The sequence below is a fragment of the Panthera tigris genome, chromosome C1 (assembly GCF_018350195.1).
Source record: "Panthera tigris isolate Pti1 chromosome C1, P.tigris_Pti1_mat1.1, whole genome shotgun sequence".
NCBI classification, from domain to species: domain Eukaryota; kingdom Metazoa; phylum Chordata; class Mammalia; order Carnivora; family Felidae; genus Panthera; species Panthera tigris.
Window position 1 is genome coordinate 75,066,970 of NC_056667.1, and position 19,619 is coordinate 75,086,588.

The following is a 19,619-nucleotide window of genomic DNA, read 5'->3' on the forward strand; positions in this document are numbered from 1 at the left end:
GTGTTCTTAATAAAAATCACTTTCAGGGGCGCCTGGGTGGCTCAGTCGGTTAAGCGTCCGACTTCAGCTCAGGTCACGATCTCGCGGTCCGTGAGTTTGAGCCCCATGTTGGGCTCTGTGCTGACTGCTCAGAGCCTGGAGCCTGTTTCAGATTCTGTGTCTCCCTCTCTCTGACCCTCCCCTGTTCATTCTCTGTCTCTCCCTGTCTCAAAAAAGAAAAAAAAAAAGTTAAAAAAAATAAACATTAAAAAAAAATTTTTTTTAATTCCATGCTCCTTCTACACAACAGGTATACTCTTAAATGTTTTCAAAATTCTATTTAATTTTTTTCCTAGCAATGTAGTCTGGATACACAAATAAATACTTATCTTTAAAATTACCTTTTTAAAATAACTCCTTCTTGGGGCGCCTGGGTGGCTCAGTCACTTAAGCTTCCAACTTCGGCTCAGGTCATGATCTCGCGGTCCGTGAGTTCGAGCCCCGCGTCGGGCTCTGTGCTGACAGCTCAGAGCCTGGAGCCTGTTTCGGATTCTGTGTCTCCCTGTCTCTGACCTTCCCCCGTTCATGCTTTGTCTCTCTCTGTCTCAAAAATAAATAAACGTTAAAAAATTAAAAAAAATCACTTTCACAAGGTGAGGACAGGTATAAATAATGCTATTACTGAGATTACTGTAATACTATCAAAAGAAAAAAAAAAGACTTCTGGACTTGAAATCAGAATTAGGTTCAACTTCCAATTCTGCCATTAGCTCTGTGACCTGGGTAAGTCAGTTCACCTCTCTGGGTCTCAGATTCCTCATCCATGCAGGGACCCACATAGTCCATTAGAGTTCTTCCATGCTAGATGATTCAGTGCTCTGAAGAGACTGTGCTGTCCTGACACTGGCATGAGGCTGGGGGCCGGAGAGAAGCTGGGGTACCTCCTGAGAGTCTGGTCCTCTGCTCCGCGCTTCACGTCAGTCATGCTGATCCATACAGCTCCACAAGGTCATCTTATGATACACATTTCACAACAGAGGAGACAGAGACTCGGAGAGTTCAAGTAACACAAGTTCATGCAGCAATGTTGGTTAAAACCAGTTCTGTTGGACTCGAATGCGGTGGTCTACAACACTGTGCCATCTACCATCTCCTCCCCAAAGATAAATAATGTGACTAACACACATTTTTTCAGGTTATAGACATTTCCACACCTATTTGTTCATTCACTCCTATCTGCAACCCTGCAACAGAGCCAAGGCAGGTGAGGAAACCAGCTCAGATATTTTTAAGAAACCTGCCCAAAGTCACCGAGCGAGGAAATGGCAGACATGACACACAGAACTTGGACATGAATTTCTCTCCCACCTTGGTCCTTTGATGTTGCCCCATTACCCTTCTCTGCCACCACTAAAGGGACCTTACCTGAGTAAGTCACTTAATATCTCTAAACTTCAGTTGCTACTACTGTAAGATCTTAATTATAACACGCGCTTCCCAAGCCATCCTGAGGATTACAGAAGTCTGAGAAAGTGCTTTACAAGCGTTTAAGAATATATAAATGGCAGGAGTTTTTTGGCTTCCCCTGAGCGGTGTCTATTTGTGCCATCTATTTTAGCTTCTTCCTTGAAAGTTTAGAGAGAATGATCATGACACATCAGGAACTAAATGTAATTCTGTAATTCTGTAGCATAGGCTGCAGGCTTAGGAAACATGTGTTTGCTATTGTAGTAAGAGAAGAGCCATTAATCAGAGGCTATCCAAAAAAGACAGGCCTAGCAAATGCTCAGATCATCAGTAACAGCATCTAGGATAATAGCTAGTCCATTAACTGGTAATGAAACCACAATTTCATGTCACTGCATTACAATGCCAGGGAAAAATCCATTTGCCAAGAATGAAGTACCGTATACTACTGACAAAACTGAAACCAAATTAACAGAAAAATTAACAATTTTTCTGTTTCTGTTCATGTCAGCAAGTTCCTACTACATGAATGTACCCATCATATGGATCATATGAGATATAACCTGGATTTTTTTCATGAGATTGACTTGGCTATTGTTAACCATTACATTTTCTTTCAGAGCAATAGTGTAGGTTTTTTGTAAGTAAAGAGGCAATTTCTTTTGCTTTGTCTGAAGTGATGTATGTATTGCCTGCAGAAGAAGCAGGTGAGCTAGAGTAGAGAGAAGATAAAGAGGGGCACCTGGGTGGCTCAGTCGAATGCCTGACTTTTTAAAAAATATTTCTTTAATTTTTATTTATTTTTGAGAGAGAAGGACAGAGTGAGTTGGGGAGGGGCAGAGAGAGACAGGAAGACACAGAATGTGAAGCAGGCTCCAGACTCCGAGTTGCCAGCACAGAGCCCAACGCAGGGCTGGAACTCATAAACTGTGAGATCATGACCGAAACCCAACTTGGAGGCTTAACCAACTGAGCCACCCAGGTGCCCCATTTTCTGTGCCATTTTATTTTTTATTTTTTTTATTTAAAAATTTTTTAAACATTCATTTATTTTTGAGAGAGAGAGAGAGACAGAGAGACAGAGCACAAGCTGGGGAGGGGCAGAGAGAGAGAGGGAGACACAGAATTCCAAGCAGGCTCCAGGCTCTGAGCTGCCAGCACAGAGCCTGAGGCAGGGCTCAAACTCATGAACTGTGAGATCATGACCTGAGCCGAAGTTGGACACTCAACTGACTGAGCCACCCAGGCACCCCCAGTTGAGTGCCTGACTTTTGATTTTGGCTCAGGTCATGATCTCACAGTTTGTGGGTTCGAGCCCTGCATCGGGCTCTGGGCTGACAGTGTGAAGCCTGCTTGGGATTCTCTCTCCCTCTTTCTCTACCCCTCCCCCCCTTCAAAATAAATAAATAAACTTTAAAAACTTAAAAAAAAAAAAAAAGAAAGGAGATAAAGAGGACTCATCACAATAAATGTTTATTTCATGAAAAAAGTTACACTATTTCCATGGTTTTATTAATAACAGAGCCTCAAAATCAATTCTCAAACAAATTTCAAAGGATTGAAATCAGAGACTATACCTTTGGCTGCAATGAATTAAGCTAGTAATAAAAAGTAAAAGGTAAGTAGAAAAATATTCATGTATTTTAAGTAACCCATAGGTCAAAAAGAATTAACAGAATTGAAAATCAGAATTATTTTGAACACTTCTTTGTAATGACAAATGGTGCATACATTCTTCGTCTGAGTGACAGTCGCTGGGGTTATTTTTTGCTATCTAAAATGCAGGACATATTTCTGTACAGTTGGAAAAATTGAGCATGGGACTTTCACACCCTGCTTTGTGAAAACACATTCTGAGACTTAGGATGGAAGCTTTATTTGCCTAATGTTAATAACATCCCATTCTGTCTCAAGTTAATTCTTGTTGGCTAAAAGCTAAGTTTATATTTTTAAGTAACAGTGGAAGAAAAAATAAATCCAATCACTTTATTCTAGTTTTGTATCATGGGTGTCAATTGCTGAAGGGGGAGAAGGTCTCTTTAATGTGATTTTCTGTATGCCTAATTACATGAGTTTATGAGTAAAGACAGTATGCCAGTCAAAATAATTTCTAAACCAGATATATTAAGTATCAGCTTGCTATAATGGGAATAATTTGAATTTAAAAAAATCTTATAATGAATTAGCCAAAAGAACACTTTTAAAAATCCTTTCTTTAATGGAAGACTTACCTGTTGATGAGTTTCTCTGATTACCACTGTAGTCCACTTTGATTATGAATTCAAAACTTATATATTGAAAACAAACCACAGATCTACTATGAAAAGTTGCTGAAGAATCACAGATGGTGCATTTTAAAAGGCTGTTACCAAAATATTTTAATTAGAAATTTTGAAATATGTAGAGTCACTTCAAATTATTTATGGTAACAAGAATCAGGACTAACTTAAATTTATGTACATCCCCAAAGCTGCTGCTTCTATCAAACCTTTTATTATTGTATAGATTCTGGAGGCGGAAGACGTGTCCTGGGGTCTTAACTCTACTGCGAGTAGTTACATGCTTAACTTCTCTGAGCACGGTTCCTTCTCCGTCATATGGGCACAATGATGATAACTCAAGGGTTCATCTTTACCAGATTCTGTAAAGACTATGAAAATGGTTTATAAATTATAAGTGTTAATTAGTATTAAATGTTCATAAGTAACAAAACATATTTGTTTATCCAGATTCTAATAGAAGTTACTGGTCTTAGAGACAAAGAAAATACTCACATTCTAAGTTTTTCCCTGTTCTATTACAGTATTGAAAAAGCAAAGAAAGGTATTTAGAATACTCAGAAAATGAAAGACATGGGCTGACCTGGGTGTAACTGAATCTGTGAAACACCGAGGAGCTCTAAAGATTGTCTCCAGATTACTTCTCAAGCTAACTCTACAGGCAATGTGCTAACACAATTTAGTAAAAAATTATATGAATACTCTATCACATGGAGGTGATAGATAGTGGTGTGTGTTATTGGGACTGGAAAGATAAATAAGGTAAAATCTCCGTCTTTGAGAGCAAAAAGTAATGACTAGTCCTTAGTCATCTGTCATCAGTTGGGATTATTTTGAAAATTATTCCTCCCCCTCACCTCTCTCTCTCTCTCTCTCTCTTTCTCCCTGGGTCTGCATGTCTTGCTATGTAGCTGTATACACCTAAATGTATGCATGTATATATGAATATATGTGTACAATTGAGTATATGTTCATATATCATCTTAATAGCCTCTGGGATCATTTCCTACCTGCAAAATTACTTGTCCCCAAACAAATTCTAATCTCAGTCTTTTCCACCTCAATAAATGGCACCACCATTTGCCTGGTTGTTCAGACTATAGGGAGCCTTGAAAAATAAGAGTGAAAATAAACATTGTTGAATAAATGAACTTGAAATCAGAAGACAGGATAATAGTTAATAATGATTGAATGTTTATATACCAGATATTGCCCATCTCATTTAAACCTCAGAACTATGCTGTAAATAGATATTTCTGTCAATCCAATTTGCAGATGAGGAAAGTGAGAATCATAGTTTAAGTAGCTTGTCCAAGGCCATACAGGTAAGGTGTGATAAAACCTGGAATTAAAATTTAGATCTGTCTTATGGTAGAAATCATTGTGTGTGTGTGTGTGTGTGTGTGTGTGTGTGTGTGTGTGTGTGCGCGCGCGCGCACATGTGCGCATTTGTGGTGTTCGTGAAAGTATGTGTAATTATTACAAAAAATGTATTAAGGAAAGCAAACATCTAATCTGTAATGTAACCTGTGCATATTGATGAGAATCAGATAAAAAGTAAAAGGTCAGATTCATCAAAGGACACATTTTATGGGAATGTGCTAATTCCTTTTTAAGAATAAAGGAATTCAGGGCACGTGGGTGGCTCAGTTGGTTAAGTGTCTGATTGCAGCTCAGATCATGATTCCGGGTTTGTGAGTTAGAGCTCCATGTCGGGCTCTGTGCTGACAACTCAGAGCCTGGAGCCTGCTTCAGGTTCTGTGTCTCCCTCTCTCTCTGCCCCTCCTCTGCTCACACTCACTCTCTCTCTCTCTCTCAAAAATAAATTAAAAAAAAAAAACATTTAAAAAAGAGAATAAAGGAAATCATTGAGACATTCTAGTGGACTATCTCACTGTCTTGATATGGTAATTGTTTCCAAAGATAGCCACCATTTTCTCCTCTCTGCATACCCAGGCCACTTCATCCTGAAGAGATGGAGTCTACTTCTCTTCTCTTTGAATAGGGACTGTCCTTGTGACTTGTTTTGTCAAAAATTATATGAAAGAAGTGACTCTTTGACAGATCAAGGCCTAGGCTCTAAGAAACATGGTAGATCCTGTTACTTTTGGAAGGTAGCAGCCATATAAAGAAGTTCGACTACCATGTTAGAGAAGAGCAGCCACTTGGATGATAGGTGGGTGCAGGGAAGAATGGATGGGTGGATGGATGGATGGAAGGAAGGAAGGAAGGAAGGAAGAATGGGTGGATGGGTAGATAGATAGAGAGATAGAAGACAGGTAATAGATAGGTAGACTGATAAATAGATACATGGACACTATGTGTATGGAGAGAAGCCCTGGGTAACAAGAGATTTTAAAGGAAAAGACAGAAGCCCAAGTCAGCCTCCAGCTGATCCAGCACCCCAGATGAGGTACCAGACTTGCAAATGAAGCTTGTAAATGTTCCGTCTTCAATCGAACCACCCCAGGCAACACCATATGAACAGACAAGCCATCCCCACTGAGCCCTGCCCCAAAAGCAGAATCATGAGAAAATAGTTGTTACTGCCTATTCTTTTAGTTATGAATTGCTATGTAACAAACCACCCCAAATTATAAGCAATACATAACTGAAATGCTTAGAAAATTGGTTCATATTATATTTTACATTGAGCAACACAACCAAAAGTCATGAATGTATAATGACTTGCCCAGGTTTTTAATCAAACTAAAGCTAAATAACGAGTTCCTATTACTTGCAGGTTAGTGGAAAGTATGAATCTTTTGTCAAAATAATGCCTGTTGTGACTTATTTTTGATGTTCAGATTTGGAAATAGCAGGGCTGTGAGCAAACGTCCCATTTACCTCTCTCAAGGGTAATCTACAGATTTTGAAAGGTTAAGATAAAAACAAAAAACAAAAAAAAAACCCCAAAACCTGAGTCTTTTGAGAGGTATGATTAAGAAACTGGGATACCTGGGGGCGCCTGGGTGGCTCAGTTGGTTAAGTGTCCAATTTCAGCTTAGGTCATGATCTCACAGCTTGTGAGTTCAAGCCCCACATCAGGCTCTGTACTAACAGCTCAGAGCCTGGAGCCTGCTTCCAATCCTGTGTCTCTCTCTCTGTGTCTCCCTCTCTCTCTGCCCCTCTCCTGCTTGTGCTCTGTCTCTCCTGTCTCAAAAATAAATAAACATAAAAAAAATTTTAATGAAAATAAATTTTAAAAAAAGAAACTGGGATATCCAAACAAATTAGAAGTAGGAAATATTCCTCCCAAAGTCTTTTTCATCTTATTTAGTTAAAAACAGCATAAATTAACTTTAGCAAAGCTACAGAGTTTGAAAAGGATAATTTAAAAAGATTTTTAGGGGCGTCTGGGTGACTCAGTCAATTGAGCGTCCAGCTCTTGGTTTGGGCTCAGGTCGTGATCTCACAGTTCGTAGATTCAAGTCCCCATGGGGCTCTGCACTGGGATTCTCCCTCTTCCCTCTGCCCCTCCCCCACTCACATTGTCTCTGTCCCTCTCAAAATAAATAAACTTAAAAAATAAAAAAGTAAAATTTTTTTTTAAATGTCAAAAATCATTTGACAGTCGCTGCAGACAAGGTCAAGTTAATTTTTTTTAATTCCTGCCAGCCTGTGGAAGACATATATGAGTGAGCTTGAGCCAACCTCCATCCTCAGACTAGGCAAGTCATGATCCCATAGTTGTGAGACTGAGCCCTATATCAGGGCCCTGTGCTGGGCCTGGAACCTGTTTGAGATTCTCTCTCTCCTTCTCTCTCTGTCTCTGCCCTTCCTTGGCTAGGATGCAAATGTGTGCACATTATCTCTCAAAATAAATAACATATATATATATATATATATATATATATATATATATATATGTATACATATATATATACACACACACATATATACACACACATATATATGTATACACACACACAAACACACACATATATATATATGTATTTTTTAAAGAAATTCTGGGGGCGCCTGGGTGGCTCAGTCGGTTAAGCGTCCCACTTCGGCTCAGGTCAGGATCTCGCGGTTTGTGGGTTCGAGCCCCGCATCGGGCTCTGTGCTGACAGCTCAGAGCCTGGAGCCCGTTTCGGATTCTGTGTTTCCTTCTCTCTCTCTCTGACCCTCCCCCATTCATGCTCTGTCTCCCTCTGTCTCAAAAATAAATAAACATTAAAAAAAATTTAAAAAAAATTCTGAAGGTAAAAGCCATCTGTCTGGCATATGTGTCACTGCATTTATCATCAAATTTGATGGTTGATTAAGAGGCCCCATCCTCTCTCATTAAGTCACATGCATCCCTATAAATGCTACAAGTCTAGCCCAGGAGGAAAACACTCCTCATCAAGGACACATGGGTAGCTGCACTCCCTGCTAGATGCCCTAAAAAAGATCTCTCTACTTGTAGCAGGATATTCAGAAATCCTTTCTAAATTATATTAAGTGACAAAGAAGTTCACATGCCAGAAATCTCTAGCTTTTTGACCCTTCCAAATCTAGTTACACAGTAATCTAACAAACCTAAACTATGTCCTGAAATTTAAGAAATAATCAATATATGCTCCAGGCTCTGAGCTAGAGTACACATATTAAAAGTAAAAACTTTCCACTAAATAAATGAATAAAAGTAGCTAATTCACAAGTTATTTAAACTTCTATCTATAAAACTAGCTGTTTAGATAAGGCTCTCAATCAACTGCAATCAACACAAAAAGTGTTTTTGCTGAGCCAACTACTCTGATATAAAACAGAGTAACAATACATTACATTTTCTTAAATTCTATTTATTTTTATTTCTTTTTATTTTTTTTAATGTTTGTTTATTTTTGAGAGAGAGGGACAGAGCATGAGCAGGGGAGGGACAGAGAGAGAGAGAGAGACACACAGAATCTGAAGCAGGCTCCAGGCCCTGAGCTGTCAGCACAGAGCCTGATGTGGGGCTCAAACTCATGAGCTGCGAGATCTGACTTGAGCTGACGTCAGCTGCTTAACCAACTGAGCCACCCAGGTACCCCAATTCTATTTATTTTTAATAGTTAAAATATTTTTATGGTTCAAAATTCAAATGGGTGTGTAGTATTTTTTAAGCTTATTTATTTATTTTGAGAGAGGGATTGGGACAGAGAGAGGGAGAGAGAGAACCCCAAGCAGGTTCTGCACTCTCAGCATGGAGTCTTATGTGGGGCTCAAACCCATGAACCGTGAGACAAGACCTGAGCCAAAATCAAGAGCCAGACACTCAACCGACTGAGCCACCCGGTGCTCCAAATAGGCTTAGTGTTAAAAGTCAAATTCCTATTCTGTCTACCTACCACCTCATTCCCTTGCCTAGAGTTTCTTGTATAGTATTTATCCTAAGGACATTTTATGCCTTTACAGGCATATATTTTCCCCTTCATGTGTTTAAAACTATAAATGGCCACTTTGTATATTGTTTTGCAACACACATTAAGATAAATTATGTTTTTTTTTTAACTTTTTTAAAGTTTATTTCTGAGAGTGAGAGCAAGCAGGGAGGGGCAGACAGAGAGGGAGAGAGAGAGAATCCCAAGTAGGCTCAGCACTGTCAGCATAGAGCCTGATTGCGAGACTTCAGATCGCAAAGCATGAGATCATGACCTGAGCCAAAATCAAGTGACGCTTAACTGACTGAGCCACCCAGGTACCCCAAGATAAATTATGTTTTTAAGCTTCAAAACTCCCTGAGGTGGGTATTATTCTGATATTATAAGTGAAGATACCGAGAAAACATTTATAACACTTGCCCAAAGCAGGGATGAAACCTGATTCTTCACGTTCCAGTCAACATTCCTTTCACTGTGCTCCAGCATCTTTATTTATTCATTCATCTCTCCATTTATTTAGCAAATACATATATGTACGCACACACACACGGCTGCATACCCAATGTGGAACTTGAACTCATGACCCTGAGATCAAGAGTCACATGCTCTACCCAATGAGCCAGCCAGGCTCCCCCATTTGGCAAACATATATTAAGCTCCCTTCATCTGCAAAATACTATGTTAGATGTTTTAAAGTGTATATATTTTGGTGAGACACAATTTCTTCTTCTGAAGAACTTAAATTGTACAGTGAAAGTAAAAGATAGATGGTTACAGTATAGGTTTGCAGCTGTACAAATTAATATGGAAGTCCTAAAGAGGAAGCAACTATTTTGCCTTGAGATATCAAAAAAGCTTTCATGGTAGAAATGGCATTTGTGTCACACCTTGAACTGTAAGTACAACAGAAATAACAAACATATCTGTACAATTAAAATGCATGTATTTACAGGGGTGCCTGGCTGGCTCAGTTGGTTAAGTGCTGGACTCTTGACTTCAGCTCAGGTCATGATCTCATGGTCTGTAGGATTGAGCTCCACATCGGGCTCTGAGCTGACACCATGGAGCCTGCTTAGGATCCTCTTCCCCCCCCCCCCCCGCCCTTCCCCCATTCATCCTCTCTCTCAAAATAAATAAATAAACATTTTTTTTTAATGGATGTATTTACCAAGTATTATAAGCATGGCAGAGGCATTTAGTTAAGTAAATAAAGAATTTTCCATAAGAATAAAATGTGAAACCTCCCCAAATCATTAATTTGTTCATTTAGTTTTCTTTTACTCAAAATCAGAATTGCATTTTAGTTAAAAAGATGTGCTACTTTATGCAGAATATAGCAAGTTTTGGACATTGCATGAAAGATTAAAGCACACTAGTCTTGTCTTCCATGTCTTGCAACGACAAAGTAATCAGATCAGCCCTCCCACACAGAACGACTGAAAGAAGTGGAAAAAAATATGCAAACATATGTCTCAAGGCATCAGAGCACTAAAAAGGTAAAGAAAAATTAGGTGGCCAAATTCTAGATGAAGAAACCCAGGGAGTTAAACCAAGTAGTGGGGGCTGCTTTTCTCCAGAGGATATCGGCCATATCCAGTAGCTACAAGTGAGAGGCTGAGAAGCCCAACCAAGATATAAAAAATTCACATGGTTAGTAGGACAAAATTAGGGTTCAAGACCTGCCAAGCACTGAGGATCCTGATAGCCCATTAACTTTTTATTGGAATCCCAAAGGACCCATCAGTACAAATAGGGTATTATCCAGGATGGACAGGCCCTTCAGGGACTGATTGATGTTCAGTTTTGAATACATCAATTCCCGACTAGGTATCTGGGTTTGCAAACACAAACCCTCTCTAGAAGAATATGACATCATCTCGAACATCTGTCTCTATAATTTTCTAACACAATTCTCAGTGTCCAATACTCAATCAAAAGTAACAAGCCATATGATGAGGCAAATAAAAAAAAAAAAACACCAAAAAAGAGAAATAGGCCCCACAGGAGATACAAATAATGAATGACCAAATACATACTTTTTAAAAGTTATGATTAAGATGGTTAAAGAAATTGTTTTTAAAAGATTGAGGGGGGCGCCTGGGTGGCTCAGTCGGTTAAGCGTCCGACTTCAGCTCAGGTCATGATCTCACAGTCCGTGAGTTCGAGCCCCGCGTCAGGCTCTGTGCTGACAGCTCAGAGCCTGGAGCCTGTTTCAGATTCTGTGTCTCCCTCTCTCTCTGACCCTCCCCCGTTCATGCTCTGTCTCTCTCTGTCTCAAAAATAAATAAAACATTAAAAAAAAAATTAAAAAAAAATAAATAAAAGCTTGAGAGAGTTTTCGGAGAATTAGAAACTTTTTTTTCCAGGATCTCGAAAGAGGAAGGAAATGCTGCCACATGATGCAATGTGGGTGAACCCTGGAGACATTATACTAAATGAAATAAACCGGTCACAAAAGACAAATATGGTGTGATTCCACTTCTGTGAGGTAACTACGGTAGTCAAAACCAGAGACAGGAAGTGGAATGATGGTTGCCAGGGGCTCGGGGAAGGAGGAATAAGGAGCCATTGTTTAGTGGGTATGAAGTTTCCATTTGGAAACATGAAAAAATTCTGGAGATGGATGGTGGTGGTGAAAGCACGACAGTGTGAATATCCTTCATGCCACTGAACTGTACACATAATGGTTAAAATGTGTGTTATGTATATTTTGCCACAATAAAAAACTATTTTTAAGGGAGTGGAAATTCTAGAATTAGAAAAAATAAAATCACTGGAATTAAGAACTCAGTGGATAAGTTAAGGGCAGATTGGAATCCCTTAGATTACAGCTGAAGAGGGATTTGTGAGAATGACAATAGATCATAAGAAAACAGCTGGAATAAATCACAGAGAGGCAAAGACTGAAAAATATAGTAAATTATATAAGAGAGAGAGGGGATACAGGGACATCTAACGTATACTTGAAGTTCAGAAAAGGAAAAGATGTAAGAGAATAAGGCAGAAGTAATAGTTGAAAAGATAATGAGTGACAAATTCCCACTTGATACGAGTACAATGTACACTTAAGAGTAAGCAAGCTGGTGGGGCGTCTGGCTGGCTCAGTCTGTTAAGCAACTGACTCTTGATTTCGGCTCCGGTCATGATCTCACGGTTTGTGAGGTTGAGCCCTGCATCGGACTCTGTGCAAACAATGCAGAGCCTGCTTGGGATTCTCTTCCTCCCTCTCTATCTCTGTCCCTCCCCTGTTCTGTCTCTACCCCCCTCACTCTCTCTCTCAAAATAAATAAACATTAAAAAAAAAAAAAAGAATAGAAAGAACAATGGACCAAATCAGAGGGCACAGAAAGCAGACTCACATATACATAGACCCTTGGTTTGTTCAAAAGGTAGCACTGCCCATTTGGACAAAATAGGTGAAGGGGATTAAAAGGCAAAACGTTCACTTACAAAATGAATTAAGACTTTGGGATGTCATGTACAGCATAGGAAATATAGTTAATAATACTGTAACAACTTTGGATGCTGACAGATGGTAACTAGACTTATTGTGGTGACCATATTGCGATGTATATAAATATTAAATCATTATGTTGTACACCTGGAACTAATAATAAAAAATTATTAATAAAAAACTAATAATAAAAAAATTTTTTTTTTGAAAGTAGCACTGCAGAGCATATGAGAAAGGCTGGTGCAGGATTAAGTCAATAGTAATGTGGAAAACACTGAACCATTACCTCTGCCTCACACCATAAACAAAAATCAATCAATTTTACAGTCAATTGTAGACTTATATGTGAAAGGTAAAAAAGCTTCCAGAAGAGAGCATGAGAAAATACCAGGATTTGAGAATAGGGAAAAACATCTTCAAGAGGCCCCCAAAAGCAAAACCCAAAAGGGAAAAGATTAATGAATTGGACTCTATTGAAATGATGAATTTAAGTTCATAAAAAGACTCTGTTAAGGTAATAAAAAAGTAGAAGATATTTTCAACCCAGGAAATATGAGTGCACATCCAGAATATATGAAGACCCTAACTGATAAGAAAAGACAGATAAATCAATTAAAAAATGGTTCTCTTGGGGCGCCTGGATGGCTCAGTTGGTTGAGCATCCGATTCTCGATTTCGACTCAGGTCATGATCTCACAGTTTGTGGGTTCAAGCCCTGTATTGGGCTCTGTGCTGACAAAGGGGAGCCTGATGAGGATTCTCGTTCTCTTCCTCTTTCTCTGACCCTTCCCCACTCACTCTGTCTTTCTTTCTCTCTCAGATACATAAACATTAAACAATGGTTTTCTTAAATAGACTCTTCCCAAGAAAAAATATCCAATGGCCAATGAACATAGTAAAAGTTCTCAGTCTCATTGATCATCTGGGAAATGCAACACACACATCAGAATATCTAAAATTAAAAACACTGACAACAGTATCAAGTGCTGACAAGCTTATGACACAACAGGAATTTTATCTCTTTCAAGTGTGATGTAAATTAGTACAACCACTTTGAAAAACCATTTGCTAAAATAGTCATGCATACCCTAATGACCCTATGAAGCAAGGCTGGCTACATAATTTGTGGGTCTAATGCAGAATAAAAAATACAAGGCGTTGCTCAAATAACAGGAGGAAAAAAGTGCTGTTAAAGTTACTAAAACATAAAAATGTTTCCTTTCTTCCACATTCTGTCTGGCATGTCATGGTGTTGTTTATTTTCTTTTTAGTGCCATTTTAAGTGAAGAAAAAATAAAATTTTAAATGATTAGCATGACTTTCATCATTGAACTTATTGTGCGATGCCAGTTTTAAGCACAAGTATAAGACATTTAACCCTGATGTGCAATCACCAAAATTTCCCAACTTGTATCTTATAGCCCATACAAGCACATGCATTTTATTCTACCAAAAACAGTGGATACTGCATAAAACTAACCCTGCCGTTTCTATTCACTTTCTCCATACACTCACATTCTCTACCTTTGGCTTACTGACCACCATGGAAAGACTAAGAGGAAAAGAAACTAGAGTTTGCCCTGTCTTTCCCTTTCCTTCTCTGTCAGCATTTTCAGAGTGAAGTGGCTAATAAAGGGAAGTTGTGTTTCTTAGAAGACATTGCCTTCTTTCTGCATCTGATACAAGTTCTCATTCGAAAGAAAGCACGGCCTCTCAAGGCTGTCAGTGCCCCGCTCGTAGTTTATAGATGTAACATACTTACCTTAGACTCGTTTTGAGTCTTGTTGAACCCCATGAATATCACTCCCCAGAATTCCAGGCTTGTGGGGCGTTGGCCATATGCCAATGAAGGCACCCAGAGCTGGGAGCACCCATATTGTGCCCTTCTCCTCTGCTTATGCCCGTGCTCATTATCTCAACAAACTTCAGTGACAAAACACAAGTTTCAAGGTAAAATTATTAAGAATTTCAAGATAGTAACAAGAGCCTTAAACCAAGTGCAGAGTCCTTAGGAGCAAGCACAGCACGCCATGGGAGTGGACAAGTTGCATGCCCATGAAGCCAGCTCTGCCCAGCAATCTGCCCCCAGATTTGTAGGCAATGGAAATGCATGTGTATGTGTGCCAAAATACATGCTCAAGAGTATTCATAACATCCTTGTTTCTACTAACCCTAAACTGGAAATAATTCAAATATCTACCAGCATTAAGTGAATAACTATAATAAATATAGTCATAAAATGACATACTATATATATATATATATATATATATATATATATAGCAATTAAAATTGAAGAACTGGGGGTGCCTGGGTGGCTCAGTCAGTTGAACGACCGACTTCAGCCCAGGTCATGATCTCACAGTTTGTGAGTTCGAGCCCCGCGTCAGGCTCTGTGCTGACAGCTCAGCTTCTGATTCTGTGTCTCCCTGTCTCTCTGCCTCTCCCCCACTCATGCTCTGTCTCTCTCTGTCTCAGAAAAAAATAAACATTAAAAAAAATTTTAATTGAAGAACTGTAGCTCATCCCAATATAGATGACTCATGCAAATACAATATTGAACAAAAGAAGCCAAACACTAAAGAGTACATGCTGTGTGACTCCTTTCATATAAAGTCATCAAACAGCAAAAATGATGCTAGAAGTCAGGATAATGTATATTCCTGGGAAGGAAGGAAGGAAGCATTGACTGGAGGCAAATGAAGATAATACTCTGTTTTTTTGACCTGGATGGTAATTACACAGCTGAGTTTATTTTGTGGTAGTTTATTGAGGTGAACCTTATAGTTTGTTCACTTTTCTGAATTAAGTCAATACTTAATTCTACCTTCTTTAATTAAAAGCTGGAAATATGGGAAAATATGAGACAAAGTATTCCTTTATTTTTATTTATTATAATTCTTCAGTGGAAAGTATGGCTTGATAAAAAATTTTTATTTGACAAAATGTTAATGACATATAACATTTTCTATGATGATCATAGAAACTTCTTAGTAAATGAGCACATTACAGAATTTTAACTTTGACACTTAGGAAATTCCTCTTTACTATTTCAAATCACCATCAGACATCTTTACTTTTCTAATGACATTATTTACTTCTGATAGCTGTAGGTTGTTCCATATATATCAAAATATCGTGATAATGGAATGATTCGTGACAACTATTGAGATTTTTGTTAATGTTATTATTTCCTATAAGATTATGATTTTGTCAACATACATATATAGTGATTTCTTAAATTTCTGCTTATAAGTATCATCAATTAAGAAAAAAAAAGAGAATAAAGCTTGATTTCTTTTATGAAATCCAGGTACAAGAAAACAATACTAACAATACAACCAGTCAATGATGACAACAATGTCTTGAGTCCTACAACTGTTGACCACATAAAGCATGTGAACCTATAATAACTAGGTTCCCACTTCTAATGAGTTGGTTGTAGGAGTAACAGTGAGAAACAATCTTTTATTTCTGGTGTAACTTGGAAGAAGGATCTGTGAGAAGCAGAGAAATTCTTTAAGATGATTGAACTTTGGCCACAAGAGGGCGTTGTGAGGTGCAGAATAGCTCATTCCCAGGCGTTGAAATCTGTGGCCATAAACTATAAGAGAAATACTAACATCATCTCATCACTAGCTGCAACCATTCCAAATCCTGTACCATTTGCTGTCCTGGACCGAGGAGGGTAAATAAAGGAAAATAGGCAATCGGAGCCCCTGGGTGGCTCACTCAATTAAGCATCCAGCTCTTGATTTCAGCTCAGGTCGTGATCTTGTGGTTTGTGAGATTGAGCCCCACATCAAGTTCTGCACTGACAGCTTGGGATTCTCTCTTCTCCTTTCTGTTTGCCCCTCCCTCTGCTCACTCTCTCTCTCAAAATAAATAAATAAACAAACATGTTTTTAAAAAAGAAAAATAAGCAATCAATGACAGTACTCTTCCTGTTTGTTGACTCTACTTGATAAATAGCCCTCTTCCTTTTTTGGGACCCGATGTTGAGTATGCATTTTAAACAGCCCATGTGAATATCTTAGAGAATACTGGAATACGTTCCTTTCTCCTATCCTCAATTCTAGTGAATTCCAGTTCTTACCAAAACAATGTTTGACAACAGAACTGTTCTAGAACCATTCCAACCTTTTTGGCCATTAAATGTTACCTATTTATTGGATTAACACTACCCTGCTCTGCATCTATGTAAGAGAATAAAAAATGCAAATGAAAATTACAACTGACAAGGTTCTATAACAATTCTGTACCTCTCTAAGGAATGAACAAATATACCATCTCTACACCATATCTGTAATAATATTTAATTATAGTTTTTATATAATTTTTATATCTTTTTCAAATTCATAGAATTTGTCTATAGAAAACGTATTCAGGTTGTAATGCATTGATAGTTCAAAGTTAACTAGAAGTCAACAAAGAGGAAGTACTTATAATGACAAGGCAGGTGATGAAAACCCTTTGACCACATATTATTTAGCCACAAATATGAAAGAAAGAAGCTACCAGATAAAGCTAGCAGTAGGAGTTGTCCATTTTCACTGCTGATGCAAGAATGTACTCAATTCACTGATGTCAATGCTTTCTAAACCTCACACACAAGATTTCTTTTTCCTTTTCTCTTTGCCTAAGCTAGATTGTGACATTTAGTAATCAATTTCTTTAATGCCTTCATATAACTAATATTAAGTCTTTTTTTTTTAGAGGGTGGGGTTAGATGTTTTACATCTTAAATCAGACAACGGGGAAACAAAGAAGTTAAAACTATCTAAAACTGTCTTCTTCAGTCAGCATGTTGCCTGCAGTGGTTTTGAACGTATGCCCGCAAGTTCTTTGAATCTCCTCCCTTCAAGAAGTAAAGCTTAATTCCTTTCCCCTTGAGTGTATGTTAATTTTAAGGACTAATGTCTAATGATTTGGGTAGAACAGATGTGAAGGTATTCACTTCTGAGATTCGAGTGTAAAAAATCTGCAGCTTTCTCATTGGGAATGTGCTTCTTCTGTCCTGGCTCACTGACTTGCGGAGAAACCACGTCATGTACAGCCCTGTGGAGAGGCTCATGTAAGGAGGAACTCAAGCTTCTTGCCAGCATCCAGGGGAGCGAGCTTAGAAATGGAACCCCAACCCAGCCAAGCCTCCATAGCCTGCAGCCCAGCTGACAATTCAGTACAACTATGTGAGAAATCCTGAAAAAGAACCATCAGCTCCAAGTTTCCTGACCCTCAGAAACTGTAAGACAATCAATATTTGTTGTTTTAAAATTTCTTACGTTTATTTATTTATTTTGAAAGAGAGAGCAAGAAGGGGAGGGGCAGAGAGAGAGGGAGAGAGAAAATCCCAAGCAGGCTCCATGCTGTCAGCACAGAACCCGATTCGGGGCCCAAACTCACAAACCATGAGATCATGACCTGAGCCAAAACCAGGAGTCCAACAATCAACTGACTGAACCACCAGGTCCCCCAATATTTGTTGTTTAAAATTGTTATATTGGGGAGTCATTTATTACACAGTAGATAACTACTATAGGTCTTGGTATCTGGAAGTGGGGTGCTGCCAGAACAAAAATCTAAAATGTGAGAGTGGCTTAGGACCTGGACAGTGGGCACTGAGGAGAACAACGAGCCCAAAGTGCCTTGAAGTAGCTATTAATGGATGCCTCAGAGTCTTTGATAAGGCAGGGGTGAGGGCTGACAGGAAGTTGAAGTAGTGTTACTTAAACACCTTTTACAATAGATATGTGATGCCAAAATGAGATGTCAGACCATATATACATTTTCAAATAAAATCAGGAGAACCAGTTACAGCACTTTTAAAACCCCTCACCTAATTGGATGATACAGAATGTTGAGGGTAGACTGGAAGGGTGGAATCATAAACAAATTTCACCTATTGAAAAGAGTTTTGGGGACTCCTGGGTAGCTTAGTCGGTTAAGCATCTGACTCTTGATTTCAGCTGAGGTCATGATCCCACAGTTCCTGAGTTCGAGCCCCATGTCAGGCTCTGCACTGACAGTGCACAGCCTGCTTGTGACTGTCTTTCTCCCTCTCTCTGTCTGCCCCTCCCTGGCTCGTGCTCGCTCACTCTCTCTCTCTCTCCCTCAAAATAAATAAATAAACTTTAAAAAAAAAAAAGAAAAGATTTTTGTCCTTCTTCAAATCAGGTGAGGAAATGTTTATATGGAGCCCCTGAGAGACCTAACCCATGCTCGCCGGGCTGGCATGTGACCCAAGCCTGACACTATGGTGGGATGCAGTGGCCACTGGCCTGACGGTCAGGACAGGGAACACTACTAGATTTGCTGCTGTTGGCTCATCAACAGAGAATGAATGAGAGCCCATCCCGGCAATGTTTTTAGGGGGATATTGCCTGTTCAACCATGACTTTGGCCAGAGGGCAAGAGGTCCTCACAGAGTCTGTGCTTGGGCTGGGCTGCTGGAGATCTAGAAACTAAGAAGGAGTGCCTGTCACCAGCAGAATGAGGAGCATTGCACCCCATCGGAGTTGAGGTCAGATGGGCTCAGCAGGTGACTTTTCCTCTCTGATGAAAACATCAGCCACGCAGAGAGGAAAAAGACAGAACGAACGTACCTGTGAAGTAGGAATTTTCTGGTCCCTTTTGCCTTGTCTCTCCCTCTGTGCTTTATAGTGTAATGTTCAGGGGAGACCTGAGGCTGCCTAGGTGGGAAAAGCAACCTACAGTCCCTCCCTGCCAAGGTGGCTAGGAAGCAGCTAGGGAAAGAAGGGGGAGGGAGAGGGCGAGGAAGTCTTATCTTTAAATGAAAACTAAAATTTGGACCAGACATACTAATTTCTGAATCAAGCTCTGTTTTGAAAGTTAAAGCAACGATGGGACCTTCTGTCATTAAGCCCCCTTGAGCTTTCATCTAGCAGCAGGGAAAACACTTATCTCATTGAATATATTTTGAAGTGACAGCAGGAGACAAAAATAAAATTGCTTTTCTTATTACATTCCTCAAACCATGCTTATTCGATATACCTGTTATATTTACTATAATGGAAATATTATTCAGGCTGAATTATGAAAGAAATTTTAATGGAAAATTGCATTGCTATC